Source organism: Mirounga leonina, unplaced genomic scaffold, assembly GCF_011800145.1.
Source record: "Mirounga leonina isolate KUSES-001 unplaced genomic scaffold, KU_Mleo_1.0 Mir_129, whole genome shotgun sequence".
NCBI classification, from domain to species: domain Eukaryota; kingdom Metazoa; phylum Chordata; class Mammalia; order Carnivora; family Phocidae; genus Mirounga; species Mirounga leonina.
This window is the reverse complement of record NW_023270323.1, coordinates 49,640,673-49,653,825: the sequence shown is the minus strand read 5'-3', so window position 1 is coordinate 49,653,825 and position 13,153 is coordinate 49,640,673.

Here is a 13,153-nt window from a genome sequence, read left to right as displayed (position 1 = left end):
TTCATAGCTTGGGGAGTGGGGAATCAGAAACAGGACAGCAATTGCATTAAATAATTCTGGATAAACTTTGAAGCCTGCAGTAAACCATGTCCATGGACATTGCTATGTCCTCAGTATCCTAGGAACAACAAATAGTTTCTGATGGGGACTTAAGAGTTCTTGTTTAAAGCAAAATGTAACATCTCTCTACCCCTCCCCTAAATGTAATTGAAACTAAGATACTAACTTGTTAGATCTCACAGCAGCTACCTTGAACCTGGATTTCATCTTAGCATAACATAAAATGCTGGCTGGCCCTTACTATATGATACCTCCACAGCTTGGAGAGGGGAAGGAGGTTGGGGAGAAGGCTGAACTCAAATTTTGAAGCACTCTCCAGGTTTCTCCAAGAAACTTCCCTGCTTTTACACTGAGGTAGTTGACTGTAAACTCAAAAGATACAGATGACTGTTACATCCCAGTGGGATGCTGGCTTGGATTAGTCTAGGTGATTGGCTATAAGCTTCCAACTATATTTTGTATATGAGAGCTGGATTCTGCCTGGGTGATCAGAATGGTGACAAATGCAAATTTTATAAGAAACCAAATTCTTAGAGGAAGGGGAAGGAAGGATCTTCAGCACACACATGCATGCATGCACAAATCCGTAATCATTGTCCAGTATTTTAAGTGCTGTCAGGGTGAAGAAGAGATTAGGAGCCTTACTGGGGGCAAGTTACCAATTCCAGTGTGCCTAAAAGGAAAGAAGTGGCTCTGTTCAGGGAAGGACAAGTTGAGATGGTAGTAAAAACACATACATAGAGATGTAGAAGTTAAACTGTTAAGAGACCAGAGTGACCTGTGTGTGCACAAAACAAGGAATTGTTCTTCAAGGGTACATTCATTTTAAGATATGCAAACTGAACCTGTTACCTTTTCCTATTTGACCCAATCATAATCATGGTGGTTGGTAATGGTTCTGTATACATAGTGACCCCTAAATTAGAGTGATACATGCTACAAATTAGAATTCTTATTAAATGTATGACTTTGGCAGGTGGCAGTTCTCACTAAATCTAGACATGTTTATTGCTTTGAGTGCTTTTCTCATTATGTCCCTCGTTTTGCATTCCCTATGGGCATCCTGAGTGGTCTGGGTTAAGGATAGAAGACAGAAGCTGGATCTTTAGGTTCCTAGACCATATCTCTCACACTTCTTGACCCAATGTATCAGTCAGGGTTCCCCAGAGAGAAAGAGAACCAGTAGAATATTATATACACAGGAAGAGATTTATTATGAGGAAATGGCTCACATGACTATGGAGGCTGGGAAGTCCCATAATCTGCCATTTGCAAGCCAGAGATGTGGAAAAACCAGTGGTGTAATTCTAATCCAAAGGCTTGAAAACCAAGGGAGCCAATGGTATAAACCCCAGTCCAAGGGCAGAAGATCAGTGTCCCAGCTTAGGCACATAGGCAGAAAGCAAAAGGAGCAAATTCTTCCTTCACCTTTTTGTTCTATTCAGGCCCTCAATGGATTGGATGATGCCCAACCACATGGGGGAGTCAGTCTACTTGACTGAGTCCATAGGTTCAAAAATGTTAATCTCATCCAGAAACACCCACCCAGACACACCCAGAAATCATGTTTAGTCTGGGCACTCTGCAGCCCAGTCAAGTTGACATACAAGGAACCATTACTCTCAGGAAATCCATCAGGCTCAGAACTCAGCCTCTAAAAACTCAAAGAGAAGGCCTCTGAGGCTTGCCCATCTACTCCAGATCGCATCTCCTGCAGCAAAGTCCAGCTGCTTCCCTGTCAGTTACATGCCTCTACAGCTGTGCTCATGCAATCCCTCAACAAACTAAAATCCCACCACACATTCAAACCAGCTTCTCCCACATCATCCTCGAGCCTCTCCTTCATGAAACTTATGTAACATTGCAGGCCAACTATACCGAAATTAATTTTTTTTAAGAAGGCTCCATGCCCAGCATGGAACCCAACACAGGGCTTGATCCCACAACCCTGGGATCTAGACCTGAGCTGAGATCAAGAGCTGGACACTCAACAGACTGAGCCACCCAGGAACCCCTTAAATTAATTTAAAAAATAATAATAATAACCATTCCATCCTCCCTAATAGTCTCCCATACCCTTTTGAAGTCAATCCTTACCTCCAGGCCTATTTTGCTTTCCTGTACTTTTGCCTTTTTCATAATAGATTGCAGCCTTTTGAGTTTGACTTCTATTGCTTGGCAGTATGTATCTGAGATTCGTCCATGTTGTTACATGTATCAGTAGTTTGCTCCTTTTCATTATTTAATATGGATGTACCACAATATGCTTATACATTCTCCAGTTGAAGGATATTTGGATTATTTCCAGTTTGAGGCAATTATAAATAAAACTGCTACAAATATTCACGTAAAGATTTTTGTGTTAACATAAGTTTTCACTTCTCTTGGGCAAATGCTTAAGAGTGGGATTGCTAAATTGGGTGGTAGCTAATGTTTAGCTCTTTAAAAAAAAAAAGATTTATTTCTTTTAGAGAGAGAGCACAAGCAGCGGGAGGGGCAGAAGGAGAGAGAGAGGGAGAGAAGCAGACCCCCACTGAGCACAGAGCCCAACTTAGGGCTCAATCTCACAACCCTGAGATCACAACCTGAGCCAAAATCAAGAGTCAGAGGCTTAACCGACTGAGCCACCCAGGCGCCCCTCCAGCACCACTTTATTTTTAAAGATTTATTTATTTGTTTGAGAGAGAGAGAGAGAGTGAGTGTGGATGCATGAGCAGGGGGAGGGGTAGAGGGAGAGGGAAAGAGAAAGAATCTTAAGCAGACTCCCCATTGAGCAAGGAGCCCATCTCAGGGCTTGATCTCAAGATCCCAAGATCATGACCTGAGCCTAAATCAAGAGTCAGACATTTAACAGACTGAGCTTACCCAGGTGCCCCATCCAGCACAACTTTTGAAAAGATTATTCTTTCTTCAAATTGACTTTGTAGTTTTGTCAAAAAATCACCTAACCGTATACATATAGGTCAGTTTCTGGACTTGGTGTTTCACTATTCTATGTGTCCATCCTTTCACCAAAACCACATGATTTTGATTACAGTAGCTGAAACTGAGACTTCCTATATAAATCCCTGGATATGAGCAAATACCAAACACTTTTGGAAGCACATACTCTTAATCCATGACACAGAGAAAGCCTTACTTTGATTTACAAAACCAAACTAACGAAACACACGAGGAAACATATACCAGATGCAGGAGTCAGCTGTCCCTACAAATGGCACAACACAAGAGGTTCATGTGGTGGAATTGTCAGAAACAAACTATAAAATAAGTACATTTAAAGACATAATAGGATTAATCAAAGCCCTAAGAAAAGAATCTCTGGTTCCAGTTAAGGGATGAATAAGTGCATTCCACTCTATTCCTCCTGCTAATTACAACAGAAGACTCTAAAACAAGACTATCATAAAGCAACTCTTGGTAGACTCTGAAGGATGAAGAGAAGATGGTAAACTAGCTAGAGAACTTAGGACTTGAGGGACAACCCAGCAGCAAACTCCTCGAGGTAGTTTTCTGTTTGTTCTCCTGCCATAGAGACTGGTCTGGGAGCTAGAACACTCACAACCTGGAACCACTACCAGGTAGAGACAGGAAAAAAAAAAAAAAAAAGAAAAAAGAAAAAAGAAAGATCCAAGGAAAACCTACTCTGTTTCAACAAAGAACCAGAAAGAGGATGGCTCTACAGGATGGAGCCTTTATGACCATAACTGTCCCAGTGCAGGCAAATACCATAAAAGACACAACACTGCCCCGCTGCCCCCCATGCTGCAGAGTCTATGGGATGGAGCCCAATCACCACCCTTTACTCTGCACCGAGGGGCTCCCCTTTCCCCAGGCACTGGTGTCGTGGCAGTAGAGACAGTGGGGAGGAGCCCTGTCCACAGTGCTCACCCAGTACTAAGCAGCAAACAGGCAGCATCCCCGCCCCTTTCCAACCAGAGAGTTGGGAGATGATTATGGAGAGAAGGGAGCAGAAAAAAGAGACTCATCTCTGAGTGAGCCTAGCCTTACACTGACCATAATCAACGCAGCAAAAGCTTTGAGAATTAACTACCACGTGGAATACCCCCGAGCCTGCAGACTGGCCTCTCGGCAGTACACAGTGGGGCAGACCAGAGTAGCATTGCAAAGGTTCAAAAGGCAAATTCACATTTAAACCACAGCCCACAAAAGTGGGCCAGGATGTGTGTCCTAAATCTAAATGTGTTGACTGCCTGCTAAAATAGAGGACTTAAAGAGGAACCAGAGTCTCAAAACATAACACACAGAATTTCTAAGATACAATCCAAAATTTCTTGGCATAGCAAGAATCAGGAAAAATCTCATCTTTCATGAGAAAAAAAAAAAAATCAACAGATACTTAAGCCCAAAGAGTGTTGGGATTATCTCACAAAGATTTTAAACGAACGATCATAAAAATTCTCCAAAAGCAATTATGAGTACTCTTGAAACAAATGGAACACTAGAAAATCTCAGCAAAGAAACAGAAGATATTTAAAAAAGAGAATCAAATGAAAATTTAAAAATGAAAAATACAACATCCAAAAGAAAAATATTCACTGGGCGTGGTACCTGGGTGGCTAAATCAGTTAAAGGTCTGACTCTTAATCTCAGCCCTAGTGTTGATCTTGGGGTCGTGAGTTCAACTCCCGCGTTGGGCTCCACGCTGCACCTGGAGCCTACTTAAAAAAAATTATTTTTCATTAGATGAGCTCAATAGCAGAGAACACAGAAGAGAGAGTCAGTAGGCTTCAAGATCTATCAATACAAATTATCTGAACAACATAGAGAAAATAAATTGAAAAAAAAAAGAGCAAAACCTTGGGGACCCGCGAGAATTACAAAAGATTTAACATTCATATCCCTGGAGTGCCACTGGAGAGAAGAAAGTGCAGGGCTGAAGAAATATTTGAAAAAATAATGTCTGAACCCCCCCCCCAGTTTTTTGAAAGACAAAACAAACAAACAAACAATAACCACCATAGCAAAAACCCATCAGATTCAAGTAGCTGACTCAATTCCAAAACAACATCTTGGGATAAACACAAAGAAATCCCCCTCAGGCCCATCATGATCAAACTGCTGAAAATGAAAGACAAAGCAAAACAGTGTAGGGGTAGACATAACATGCATGAAGCATGATATTGAATTTTCACAGTGGCAACTAGATGGATATGAAATACTAGAATTATAATGGTCTTATTTTTATAAAGACATGTATAATATTTCATGAACTTTTCCAAAAATAAAATAAAATTTCTCAGCTTCTCCTTCTGCCTCATCCTGTTTCCCTCAGTCTCATGCAGGGCACACTCTATATCATAGGCGTTGTTCCTCATTAAACCACCTGCATCAAATCTCTGTCTGGGAGTGTATTTCCAGGGATTCTGGCCTGGCCATGTGCCAATTGGCCTAGTGGCAAAAAGAAATATTAGCCTTCTGTCTCCTCTTTCGCATGGTAGTGTGGTGAGATAAGCAAACGGTGAGTTTGCTGATAGATATTGTTAAATGTACTCCCATATTATAGCTTAATTTAAATAGCTTTGCTTTTTAAATTTTTTATACTAGATACATGTTGTGGTCTTCATTTGTATTCCTGCCCCAGGTACCACAAATGTTTGGAGTGAGCCTGCTCATCCCTCTTTATTTCTGTTATATTTTCTAGTTTCTGTTATAAAGAAACACTATTGGTTTTGTTATAAAGGAACACTATTGGTTTTAGAAGATGATCTTGTATCTGGCAAACAGGCTGAACTATCTTATTAGCTCTATTACAGAGCCTGCTGATGCTATTGAGTCATTTTTTTTTATGAGGATAATTAAAATACCTGCAATAGTAACTATTTACTTTTCCCCTTCAATCCTCATACCTCCTGTCTTATAGTGTTGGATTATTTCTGCAACATTGTGTTAAGCATTAGTAGTATCCTTGCCTTATAGTAATCTTTATGGAAACGCAACCAAAAATGTCTCCAATAAGCATGATTTCTGTTATAGGATTTTTTATCTGGGCACAAAGTTTAACAAGTGTTCTTCATCTATTTATACTCTGTGGTTTTTCTCCTTAGATCATTAATATGGTAAGTTATAGTGATAGATTGTGAAACCAATCTTGCATTTCTTATATAAAGCCTGCTTGTATATATAAATATGCATATTTTAATAAAATTTAAAACTTGTGTAGCTCATGTTTTATTTAGGATTTTGTATCTATGACAATAAGTGAAACAAACTTACAGTTGCCTGACCGTAGTTTCACTGGCTTCCTAAACCATGTGGAAACAAAGGAAGACCAACTAGGTGAGAACAAGCAAAGGCTACTATTTAGAGCTTGATATAACAAGAGAGTCGGCCACATCACTTGGATTTTGGCAGACTCAAAAGCAGGCAGAAAAGTGGGAAAGCTTTATAGTGGATTAAAAAAGAAAAACGGCTTCATGTATGCCTTGATTGGAGATTGTCGACACAGGGAAGCTATAGGAGGGCCAAGTATAAGCAGGGTATCTGTGTGATTGGTTAGGGCTACACAGTTGGCTTTTTCTGGTTGGCCCTAAGTTGAACATGGGGGCAAAAATCGGGGAAGCTGTCAATTATTAATCAAATCCTGGCTATTTGGGGCCAATCATTATAGGAATTATTGTTTGGCTTCCTGACTGTTTACTAGAGATAGTGGTCTGACTTCCTACAAATCTGACTTGCAGCTAGCACCTGGGCTTCATGAGCTGGTTACAATAAATAATGGATTAGTTTCCTGGGCAGCTCATTGCATATTATGGGCCAGAGTACTATTTGTACCAATGATCTGGCTATTATCTGTTTGTATATTCAGTCTCTCAGTGGAGTTGAACACCCTTTCCTTCTTTTTCAATTTTCTGGAATAACTTATAAAAGATAGAAATTCTTGAAAGTTTGGTAAAATTCCTCTGAATAACAGCTTGGGCCAAACCTTGGACAGTGGAGGTCTTTGTTTTTAATAACTATTAAATAATCAGGTTTTAAAATAATCATTACTCTATTTAAATTTTTTATTTCGTTTTTCCACCAGTTTTTACCTTCCACATTTTTCCAGAAATGTATCTGGTTTTTCTTTTCTTTTTTTTTTTTTTTAAGATTTTATTTATTTATTTGACAGAGAAAGACACAGCGAGAGAGGGAACACAAACGGGGAGTGGGAGAGGGAGAAGCAGACTCCCTGCCGAGCAGGGAGCCCGATGCGGGACCGATCCCGGGACTCCAGGATCATGACCTGAGCCGAAGGCAGTCGCTTAACCAACTGAGCCACCCAGGCGCCCTGTATCTGGTTTTTCTAAGTCAATATTTGAAAACTGTTAGTCATAATGGCATTTCAAAATTCTTTTAATCTCTGTGTCTAAAAGCTATTTTCCTTTTTATTCTACCTTTTACATATTTCTGTCTTCTCTTTCCTTTTCTTGATCAGTCTTGCCAGAAGTCTATCATCCCAATTTTTTCAAACTGCTAAGTATGTTTTGCTAATTAATCTTCTGGAGTGCATTGTGTTAGTTTTGTTAGTATCTGATTCCATTAATTCTTTTATCTTTATTATTTCCTCCCTTGGTGCTGTGTTTGCATTGTTATTTTTTGACTGCTTGAGAAAATTGCCTGACTCATTTCTTTTCAATCTCCCTTGTTTGCTTGTGTTAAAGTTACAAATTTCTTTCTAAGTTCTGCTTTAATTGGGTCCCCTGAATTTTGGCATCCAGGCAGAGTTGCCCCATAGTGTATGTAATGTCTTCTACTCAGTGCACCATCAGGCCTGGAAGGGGTGAGTGGAGGCCCTGCAGAAAGGAAGGAATGTTGTTTCTTTGCCCAAAGGGACCTTTAGCTCACTTCTCATAGCCCCCTCAGGGTTGGAATCACCCAAAACACATGCCTCTTTCTGATTCAAACAGAGATGCCACATAGCGTGGTGGGAATCCTGAGATGGGGCTGTTGCTTGCTCATCCCCAAGTGTTTTGCTATTTGTCTTCTTTTTTTTTTTTTCCAAATGTCACTTTTTCATTTATTAATAAATTATTTATGGGGAAGATTTGAAAAAGGCAAGGATTTTACAATTATTTATGGAAAAAGTGGAGGATCCCAAAAATGTTTCCAAGAGAATTAGTTGAAATTCACTAGTGATCTTTTTGGGAAGGGCTCAATGAATAATATCATATGAATGAACTAAGGAAGAACTAAACATATAGGATTATAAGTCCCTAAAAACTCAATCTTTGTTTTATATATATAAATAAATCCACACGTATTCCAAAATCCTACCTTTTTTTCTACATTCTGCCACTCAAGTAATTTTAATTTTCAAAAGTGGAAGAAGTGTTACTGATGATTATATCTTCCTTTGAAACCTGTAGAAAATCTGGAAGGTCAGTTGGGGACTAGTAGGTGTAAACACAAAGAATCGGGAGATCTGCACTTACCATTCTTGGCACGGGCTTACGTTTTCCATGGTGGAAAGTCTCCTTTAAAGAGAAGACAAAGCGAATACTACTGAAGGATTCCTGGAGTCCTCTTGTAATGAAGGCTGCTTTGGGTTCCTGTGAAAGTTTGCCATTGGGCCCACACACCTGCATGTCCTGGAAATTCATATCATTGTTATTTGTTTTAACTGAAAAGTTACGTAGTAGTGTTTTATTCAGTTTCTAGGTATCTGTGATTTTGTTTTAGCAATACGCCTGAGAAAGAAGGAGAAAACAGACCAATGAAACTGAAGAGACAAGCCGGAAACGCATCCTGGCACATATGGGCTTGTGTTATGTAAGAACGGTGGTACCACACATTAATGGATGAAAAGTCACTTAGGAAATGGCTTGAGAAGAACTGAATCACTACGTTATATCATATACAAAGATAGACACCTGGTGTAAAGAAAAAAACTAAAAGCTAACTGAAGGAAATGCAGGAGACCATCACTGTAAGCTCCCAGTAGGGAGAGATTTCTTCAACAAGACTGAAAATATATAAACTCCCTGGCAAGGTTTTGATGGATTGGATCGTACCAAAAAAAATTTTTTTTCAGTGAAGTTAGCAGTAGTTAACAGAATGGAAGAAGATATTTTCAATATCTTTACAAGCACCATACAAAGAACACATGTAAATCAATATTCTATCTCTCAAAAATAGTGTGGAGTGGGGCGCCTGGGTGGCTCAGTCATTGAGTGTCTGCCTTCGGCTCGGGTCATGATCCCAGGGTCCTGGAATCGAGCCCCGCATCGGGCTCTCTGCTCAGCAGGAAGCCTTCTTCCTCTCTCGCTGTGTCTCTGTCAAATAAATAAATAAAATCTTTCAAAAAAAAAATAGTGCGGAGTGAGAAAAGTAGGAAACAATATCACACACCCATTCATATAAAGTAGGTACACATATACATACAAAATAAACTACATGTTTTACAAGAGTACATGCACATTTGGGGCACCTGGGTGGCTCAGTTGGTTAAGCATCCGCTCTTGATTTCGGCTCAGGTCAGGATCTCAGGGTCTGAGATCGAGCCCACCTGGGGCTCTGCACTCAACGTGCAGTCTGCTTGAGATTCTCTCTCCCTCTCCCTATGCCCCTCCCCTCTCTAAACATATAAATAAAATCTTTTTTTTAAAAAAAGAATACCTGCATATTTAAAGTCACAACTTAATGTGTGTTTCAATGGAGGTAGGAAAATAAGGAAGGAACTAAGAAGAAGGGAAAAGAAAGAGAGGAAGAAAGAAAGCCGTCAGCTCAGAGCCTAAGGGCATCATGAGTCTATACATGAGTAACTCGATTGTATGCAGAAACCAAGAAGACTAGTCTAGTCCCTTGTATACTAGCTGTATACTTGTCAGTCCACGACTACCTTAAAAACTCATGTAAGACGGTGCAACCTAACCTTATTTTTTCTTTTAATAAGCAGAAGCTTTCAACCTTACTAATCAGAACTTTCTTTTTACTAAAAGTAGAATGTGAGAAAATGGCTGACCTGAATGTTTGAAATGAAGAGTCATCTGGCTAATTTCATTTAAAGGCCTCTCTTCCCTCATAAAGAATGGAGTGGAACAGTTGGTTTCATTTGAGCTTTTAATTAGACCAAATTTAATATGCCTACAAGTATTTTGCCTGCCAGACATTGCAAAAGTCTCTGCTGCTGATTTTACAAGAATTTAATACATGGGCTGGCAAGTTGGCTGCAATTAAATCAGAGATTATCTTGGTAAGTGAGAATGACAAAAGAAATCAAGGAGAAATACAATCTTATTGGAAGGGGAGGCAGGACAAGAAGGATGGGCTAGCAGGGATGGGCAGGCAGCCATGTGGGACGTGAGTCTCAGAAATGCAGTGTAGGGGCTCTTGGGTGGCTCCGTTGCTTAAGCCTTTGACTCTTGATTTCAGCTCTGGTCATGATCTCAGGGTTGTGAGATCGAACCCTGCGGTGGGCTCCACGTTGGGTGTGAAACCTGCTCAAGATTCTCTCTCTCCCCACTCCCTCTGCCCAACCCCCCCCTCCCCCCAGGCACCTGCTGGTGCTCCCTCTCTCTCTATATATATATTAAAAAAAAAAATGCAGTACAATTCAGTCAAGAGTAAAGCCAGGTTTTGTGAGACCCAAAGCTTACCTATTTGGGAAGGGGAAAGACTCTTAAAAAAAGAATATAACAAATACAAATACAAAATCAACTATGATTATGTGAATATGTGAATATTTATTTCAAATGAGAAAAGAAATCCAAATAAACTATAAAATTTAAAAGCCGATAGATATGTTAAACATTACAAAATTTATAAAAATATCATAGTATCTCTTAGCAAACTGCCTGACCATCTTTACAATACTTGTTTTCTGCACTTTTTAGATGCATAGGCTTAAATAGCCTCTTTCTATGGCAACAATTTCATAATTTTTTTTTTATTGAGAGAATAAAAAGACAAGCCAATCTTTCCTCTCCTGTGGTTGATTAAAATTTGTCTTTTAATAACTGGATGCATAAAACATGTGATTTCGCACACCAATGGACTCACCTTTGTAGAATTGCTATAGGCTTGTGTCCTATAAATATAGAAATTCTGAAAAAAAAAATCTATTTCATGTGATTCCTTCAAAAGGGAAAGACATATATATATGCTTCATTTATAATTTGCAGCATTATTGAGTAGATGCCTTTTTTTAATTGAAGTATAATTAACATACAGTACTCTATTAGTTTCAGGTACAATATAATGATCCAACAATTCTATACATGACTCAGTGCTCATCATAAGTGTGCTCTTGATCCCCTTCACCTGTTTCATCCATTCCCCCCCACCCACCTCCCCTCTGGCAACCCCTAGTTCTCTGTATTAAACAGTCTGGTTTTGTTTGTCTATACCATATGATTTCTCTTATATGTGAAAATTTTTAAAATATTTTATGTATCTATTTGAGAGAGAGAGAGAGAAAGACAGTGAGCATGAACAGGGGGAGCAGCAGAGAGGGGAGGGAGGAACAGACTCCATGCTGAGCCAGGAGCCGGACACAGGACTCGATCCCAGGACCCTGGAATCATGACCTGAGCCTAAGGCAGACGCTTAACTGACAGCCACCCAGGCGCCCCTTATATGTGGAATTTAAGAAACAAAACAAATGAATAAACAAAGAAAAAGAGAGTAGATTCTTGATAGGAAAGAACTTCTGTTTGGAGCAGGTATTGATGAGAATGAGTCCCCTGCTTTTGATTTTACACACCTTGATGACTGGAAGAATTTTCTATGGATTCGCTTCTGACCCTATTCTTCCACTGGCACATCTGGGCCAGATGCCACAGGAAACATTCCTATTTCAATATGACCTTGGACCCTGTGGCTTCAGGTGTCCATGCTAGCCCCGTAAGTGATAAAAGTATTCCTGGATATTATTCCCACCCTGGAATGAGCTGACAGTAACTCAGCATGGAAGTAATGTGAACACATGCATACCTTCTAAGAACCCCAAACAAAATGAAATTCCTTAGATAATATCCTTTTCCTGGAGCTGCTTCAGTCCCATTGACGTGAACAGAAGCCAGACAGGAATCTTGGCCAGATGCAGTTAAAATATTGTACTCTTGCAAATTTCATAAAAACAAATGGCAAGAGAGCATGACACTCGTGCCATCCCAGAATTTAGAAGGACTTATGCACGTGAATCCCTTGAAGCTTTATTAGCTTCAGAGTCAATCCACATCTGACACTATCGGGTTGCAAACCCAGCAGATAACTCATCTGCCGACCCTGTCAGAGAAGGCACACTCTAAGGTCTCCCCCTCTGGAGACTCGGACTCAGTAAATCTGTGCTTTGGAGCTGAGTGGGGTGGGGCAAGGTGGGTGTGGAGGTGGGACGGTGTAGAGGACAGAGGGGACCTATGGAGACCTTCTTATCTTATCTTAAATGAATGAAGAAATCTTTATCTCCAGGGCTCGTCCTGCCAACCTATGACCTACGCGTCAGCTTTTTAAGTCTCCGGGTATTCCAAGGGATGATGGCCAAGGTCAGCTTCTCCAAATTGCTAGTACTGCCCTTCCATCACAAACACACACATCCTGCTTCTCCCCATGCACTTCCATTCTGACCCTTTTAAAATAAGGCATGCACGCACATGCAGGCACACACACACAGGGCAAACATGAAGTCAGGGGCTGAATCTATCGATTGGAATCCTGGACTGGCCACTTGCAAACCGGGAAGCTTTGGTCTCCTTTCTGTGTTCTAAAATGGAGGCCATCGTACTTGTGCTCATCTCCCGCACAGACAGCCCAGGTGAGCAATGGGATCAACACGATCCCCCCCAGAGTTCATAGAAAGCTGCTTACATCCTAAGGATGATCTTCCTTCTTCAAAAAAAGATTTTATTTCTGCACTGCTGGAGGTAGACACAACTCTGACCTTGAGAGAGCATTTGAATAATCAAATGCCAACCAAATACTATTATGAAAACGGTAAGAACCCTTGCCATTAAGTCTGTCTCTCTCTCTCTTTTTTTTTTTTTTTTTATGCTTCTGCTCCTAAGCACACAGGCTTCAGAGGGGATCACCCTTGTTCACGTGTCCGCGGTGTCCCTGGCCATTCTGAAGTCCCAGCAATCTCTTTAACCTCTCA